The sequence below is a fragment of the Arachis ipaensis genome, chromosome B6 (assembly GCF_059453495.1).
Source record: "Arachis ipaensis isolate K30076 ecotype BB chromosome B6, ASM5945349v1, whole genome shotgun sequence".
Taxonomy (NCBI): Eukaryota; Viridiplantae; Streptophyta; class Magnoliopsida; order Fabales; family Fabaceae; genus Arachis; species Arachis ipaensis.
Window position 1 is genome coordinate 49,569,352 of NC_142441.1, and position 6,240 is coordinate 49,575,591.

The window sequence follows — 6,240 nt, forward strand, 5'->3', positions numbered from 1 at the left end:
GGTTGGGTTCAGCCTTCTTTGTTGCTGTCTTGAGGGCTTAGCACCTTCTTCAAGTAGGATCTTGTGCATGCAGATTGAAGGACTAATTCCTTTTAAGTCTGCAAGTGTCCATCCTATAGCATCCTTATGTTGTTTCAGCACTTGGATAAGCTCCTCTTTTTGTTCCTTACTCAAGCTTGAGTTAATGATCACTGGGTAAGTGTTGTTGTCACCCAAATATGCATATTTCAAACTTGGAGTAAGGTTTTCAGCTCCAGTTTTGGTGCCTCCACTTCCTTGTTGTCCTTATGGTTCAACATGATTGAATTCTCCATGGTTCCTTGTGGTAATTCTTCACCTGGTACGTGTTGTTCTAGCTCCATAATCTCTTCACATTGTTCTTCCTACAACACTCCTTGAACTATCTTCTCTATGGTATCTACCATCATGCACCCTCCTATAGATTCCTTGGGGTAACTCATTGCCTTAAAGACATTGAAGACCATCTTCTTCTATATCCAACACAACAAAGTCAGCTGGGAAAATAAAGTCTCCCATCTTTACCAACAAGTCTTCTACCACCCCATGAGGGAATTTGAATGTTCTATCAGCCAATTGGAGTGCCATCCTTGTTGGTTTGGCTTCCTCAATCTTCATCCTTCTCATCATGGCCAAGGACATGAGATTGATGCTAGCTCCCAGGTCACACAATACTTTTTCAATGTTGATATCCCCTATGATGCAGGGGATTTGGAAATTCCCAGGGTCTTTGGCATAGAGTGGCATTTGCTCCAATGCCTCAACAAATTGTATGTTGATTTGGAGCTTCTTGAAGATATTTAAGAATCTAGAGAACTGGCTATCCTTTCCATCCTTCCTCAGCCTTTGTGGATATGGCGCCTTTGGCACATAAGGCTTCAAGACTGGCTTTAGTGAGGATGGGGCAGGGGTTTATTCTTCATTCTTATTTTCAGGCTTTTCTGTAGCTTCTTTTCCTTGGTTGGCCTGGCTTGGCATTGCATCTTCTACAACTTTTCCATTTCTAAGTGTGATGGCCTTGCATTCCCCTCTTATGTTAGCCATAGTATCACTGGAAAATGTATGTGTAGACATTGGAATTTGTTTGGATAAAATCCCTACTTGTGCTTTCAATTTTGAGATTGCTGCGCCTTGATTCTTCAGATTTGATCTGTATTCTTCTTGGTTGACATCTATCTTTCTATCAGCCTGTGTTTGTCTCTCCAAAAGAGTGGAGATAGCTTCTGTCAGCTGTGATGACAGTTGTGCTATTGCAGCCTCTACTCTCTCAAAGTTGCTCTTGATTTCACATGGTTGTATGGTTGAGGTTGATGTGTCTTGATGGTGGTTATTGTGTGGTTGCTGGGTGGAATGATATGATGTGTTTTATGAGTTATGGTAAGGTCTGTTGTTGCTTGATTGATGGTTGGGGTTGTGATTGTGGTATTGATCGGCTTTGTATGGCTTGTTATGGTCTTGGTTGTGGCTTTGTTAGTTCCCTCACCCAAAATTTGGGTAGTTCTTCCAACCTAGGTTGTATGTCTTGGAGTTTGGATCATATGGTGGTCTAGAATTATTCACATAGTTAGCTTGCTCCTATTCACATTCAGCTTCTGGTGCATCTCCTTCTTGTTGAAGGGCTTGGGCTTGAATGGCTGAGACTTGATTATTCTCCATCTTCTTGGTCAAGGTTGCTAGTTGTGCAGTAATCACTTTGTTTTGGGCTAATAGGGCATCCATTAAATTGAGCTCCATTACACCTCTCTTTTGAGTTCTATCTGAAGCATAGAAATACTCATTCTCAGCCACAGTCTCAATGACATCTATGGCTTCTTCAATGGTTTTCTTCTTATTGAGTGAGCCTCCTGAAGAATGATCTACCACTTGCTTTGACTCATATAACAGCCCTTCATAGAAAATGTGTAGTTGTACCCACTCATTGAAGAAGTCTGGTGGGCATTTCCTTGTCAAATCTTTGAACCTCTCCCAGGCCTCATAAAGTGTTTCACCATCTTACTGTCTGAAAGTTTGCACCTCAGCTCTTAGCCTGTTGACTCTCTGTGAAGGGTAGAATCTTGCTAGAAACTTATTCACAACATCATCCCATGTGGTTAAGCTCTCCTTGGGAAATGCTTCCAACCACTTTGCTGCCTTATCTCTGAGTGAGAAAGGGAACAAAAGTAGCTTGTAGGTGTCAAGGTGTACACCATTGGACTTCACAGTGTCACAAATCCTCAAGAATGTAGTGAGATATTGGTTCGGGTCTTCTTGGGCACCTCCTCCATATGAACAGTTATTCTGGACAAGTGTGATGAGTTGAGGTTTCAACTCAAAATTGTTAGCATGGATTGTTGGTTTGAGGATGCTGCTGCCACAGTTTCCTAGATTTGGGTTGATGTAGGAGCCTAAGACTCTCCTCTCTTGCCCAACATGATTGCTAGCATCCTCTCCAACATTGTTATGCACTTCTTCCTCCATAGTAATTCTCAGATCTTCCCCCACTACTTCCTCTCCAACTATGCCTTTACCTCTTGCTTCCCTCCTTAATCTAAGGAAGGTCCTCTCAGGTTCACTATCGAAGGAAGATGAAGTTTCTCCCCTTCTACCTGTCATGCATTCAACAAACAGCAAGCAGAGGGCAACTGAAGAAATCACTCTTGTCAGGATTAGTGGTTAGCTTGGTTGATGCAATTAATCAAACAGTTAGAAAAATGGAAATATGAACAACGAATGACTGAAATGATCAAAGTAAAAAAGAAAACAGAATGGAAAGAAGAAGAATTAAAGAACTAAAAGAAAAATAACAAGGTAATTAAATTGCTTAATCTAGCTTTCCAATCAATTTAATCATTGTCAAATTCAAACCAATCCCCGACAACGGCGCCATAAAACTTGATGACTGGAATTCACTCCCCATATAAAAATGATGAATCCATTCTTTTGGCAAGCGCACCAAAATTATCGTCAAGTAATAACCCACAGTGGAGTGGGATCGTATCCACAGAGATTGGTAGATTTGAGCAATTTTAATCAATTGGTGAATTAGTCAAGCTAAACAGAATAGATTGTGATTACAGAATTATAAATGGGCAGAATTATAAATGACTCAAAAGTAAAGAAAATCAGTAAAGTGAAGAAATGGAAATGGCAAGAATGTAAAGGGCAGAAACTTAAATGACTTAATTGTAAATGGAAATGGGGATCGGCAAAATGTAAAGGAAGCTATAAAGAAAGTGGAAGATAAGAATAGGGAAATTCATTGAGATCAGGAGATGTTGTCTCTTTGGATTAAATCCAGCTCATAGATCTTGATCAATAGCCAATTCCTTGGTCTAATTGCTCATGAAGAGAGATAAGCTTGGTCCTTGATTATACCACATATCATCATAGGTCCAAGTAGAGGGAGGATTATATGTCACCATATCCAAACACCAAAACCCAGATCCTACTCAAGTGTGAGAAGAGATTTCTAGCTTGGTTTTATGTTTCCTTTTCCAAGGTTCCCATGAAACCCATTTGGCATTCAATTTCTTTTCCAAGATAATTGAACACTAGCATTAAAACAAAATTCCTTCTAGCAAATCAAAGAGAAGATGAAGAGAAGAAGAAACTAACTATCATTAATCCATCAAGTACAACAGAGCTCTCTCTCTCAATGAGAGGGAATTTAGCTACTCATAGCTCAGAGAAAAGTACAAGAGATGGAGAGATGATAAAGTGAAAAAGTAAATCTAACAAAAAACTCTACTCCACATCTTAACTTCCCAACTGCTTAACCCCTTTTTCAGTATCTTCAGGGGGTATTTATACTACTCCTAGCACTAGAAAATAAAGGAATAACAAAAGTGAAAAGAAAAATAAAATTTAGAGGGAAAAGAAACTCAATAAATGTCATCTCCCAGCTGGCGTGTGATTGGCGCTTTAGTGGCGTGCCACCCCAACTCTGAATCTGGCTTGGCGTGCCACACCCAACTCTTCAAGCGGCACACCTTCCTTCATTGGCCTCCCTGGTGTGCCATGCCTTTGAGCCCAAGTGGCACGCCCAGGGTTCTTTAAGCACTTGTGTAGCCAGGCGTGCCACGCCTTCGACTTCAAGTGGCACGCCCAGTCCTTTTCAAAACCTTGGATAGCCTGGCGTGTGATGAGAGGACTTTTGTGTGGTTTAGAATTCGCACATGGATTCTCGTTGCAAGTATAGTTTCTAAACCAACAATAATCTTTTCATGCAAAAATTTGTTTGTCACTAAAACAAACCCCTAAAATCTATAAACCGAAGTATTTAAACCTCGGTCGTTCTCCCTAGGAATTACAATGAAGTGTCTTGTTATTGGTTATGAGGTGTTTGGGGTTTTTGGATAAGAAACATGAAAATTAAATGGAAATGAAATTCAAATAACAAAAAGGCCTTGGCAAGGTTTGCTGGTTAAGGATCTTTATCCTAATCACTAACCACAACATGAGAATTGGCAAGGATCAACCCCATTAAGTCATCCTCTAACTAATAAAGGAAAGTCAAATGAGCTATGTCAATCCAAGTCCATAAGTCCTAGTTCTACACCAAATCAATTAGTAAGATCTAGAGTTAATGGCTCCCAATCGTAAATCATTTGGACAGTAGTAACTCAAGAATTCCTAAGTTACCTTCCCAAGCCAAGAGCACAAAATTCTATATTAAAATCCAACTAGGCATTTCATGAAATACTTAGAAAGCATAAAAGGAAAGTAAAATGAACTAAGCAATTCAACAATAAAAGAACATGAATCATAAATTGCATTAAAAGAGAAATAGAAGAACAAAAGTGCATCAACATAAAAGTAGAGAATTACAAATATTAAAAGCTAAACTAGAGAGAGGAGAAGAAGAGGAACAAGAATTGATAAAGGAAAAGTAAATCAAAGCATGAAATTAAACTAGATCTAAGGGATTCTAATCTAGATCTAACCTAATCCTAATCCTAGAGAGAAGAGAGAGCTTATCTCTCTAAAACTAACTTTTCCCCCAAAAATTAAACTAAACTAAACTAGTGTGTAAAAGTATGTGAAAATATATGGATTCCTCTTCATTCCCTGGGTTAAATAGCATCAGAAATAAATTGGATTTGGGCCTGGGAAGCCCAGAAATCGTCTCCAGTGGATTCACTTTAAGTGGGTCACGTGCGGATATTGATGTGTACGCATACAGTGCGCGTGCGCGTCGCTTGACAATTTTCCACCCACGCGTACACGTTATGTGCACGTACGCGTCGCCATGCGACCTCACAATCCACGCGTGCGCATCAGCTGCGCGTGCGCGTCGTTGATCTTATCCCAAATCCTTGCTTTTCCATGATTTCTCCACTTTGCATGCTTTCCTCTCTATTCCTTTGATTCATTCCTAGCCTTTCCAATATGAAATCACTTAACAAATACATCAAGGAATCTAGTGGAATCAAAGGTAAATCAAGATTAACCAATTAAGGGCCTAGAAAGCATGTTTTCACACTTAAGCACAAATTAGGAGACAATCATGAAATCATGCTATTTTATTGAATAAATGTGGGTAAAAGGTCATAAAATATCCTAAATTAGGCACAAGATAAACCCTACAAAGGGGGTTTATCAACCTCCCCACACTTAAACCAAGCATGTCCTCATGCTTAAACCAAAGAGAACAAAGAGTATCAACATTTATTCAATGAAATCTAACTAAATGCAATCAACCTATATACAACTATCTACATGAATGCAATTGCTTGGGCAAAATAAATCAATTTCCAAGAAGCATATATGCACAAGGGCTAAAGGACAAGCAAGTCTAATCCACAATTGAATTGAGCTATTAAATATTTTTACAAACTTGCATGAAGAATGATGATCATAGGTGAAAACATGTAGTTGGGCCTCAAACCCTCACCGGATGTGTTTGCACTCTATTTGCTCAAGTGTTTAGGGTTGATTCACTCAATTCTCCCCTAATCATGCTTTCCAACATTTATTTTTCCTCTAACAATCAACATATATTTCATGCATGCATACACATATCATGAGGTCTTTTCATGGGTTGTAATGGGGTTAGGGTCAAGGTAGGATGCATATTTGGTCAAGTAAGCTTGAAATTTGAATCTTTGATAAGTTTAAACTTCCCACCTAACCTATGACATCCTATACAATTAAGTTCTAACCTAACTACCCATTTTTCACTTTTTCACATACACATGCATTCTTTTTCATTTCACAATACTTATGCATTGATCCTTATTGAGC

The 6,240-nt window shown here is 39.1% G+C and overlaps 1 non-coding gene and 1 pseudogene across 1 annotated transcript; one reads left to right on the forward strand and one right to left on the reverse strand.

Annotated features, from left to right (window-relative positions):
* Positions 1–1,593: 1,593 nt before the first annotated feature.
* Positions 1,594–2,610, reverse strand: LOC148555498 (uncharacterized; annotated as a pseudogene).
* Positions 1,940–2,046, forward strand: LOC148555499 (small nucleolar RNA R71). Its single transcript, XR_015886646.1, has one exon. It is a non-coding gene; the product is annotated as a small nucleolar RNA R71 (small nucleolar RNA).
* Positions 2,611–6,240: the final 3,630 nt, after the last annotated feature.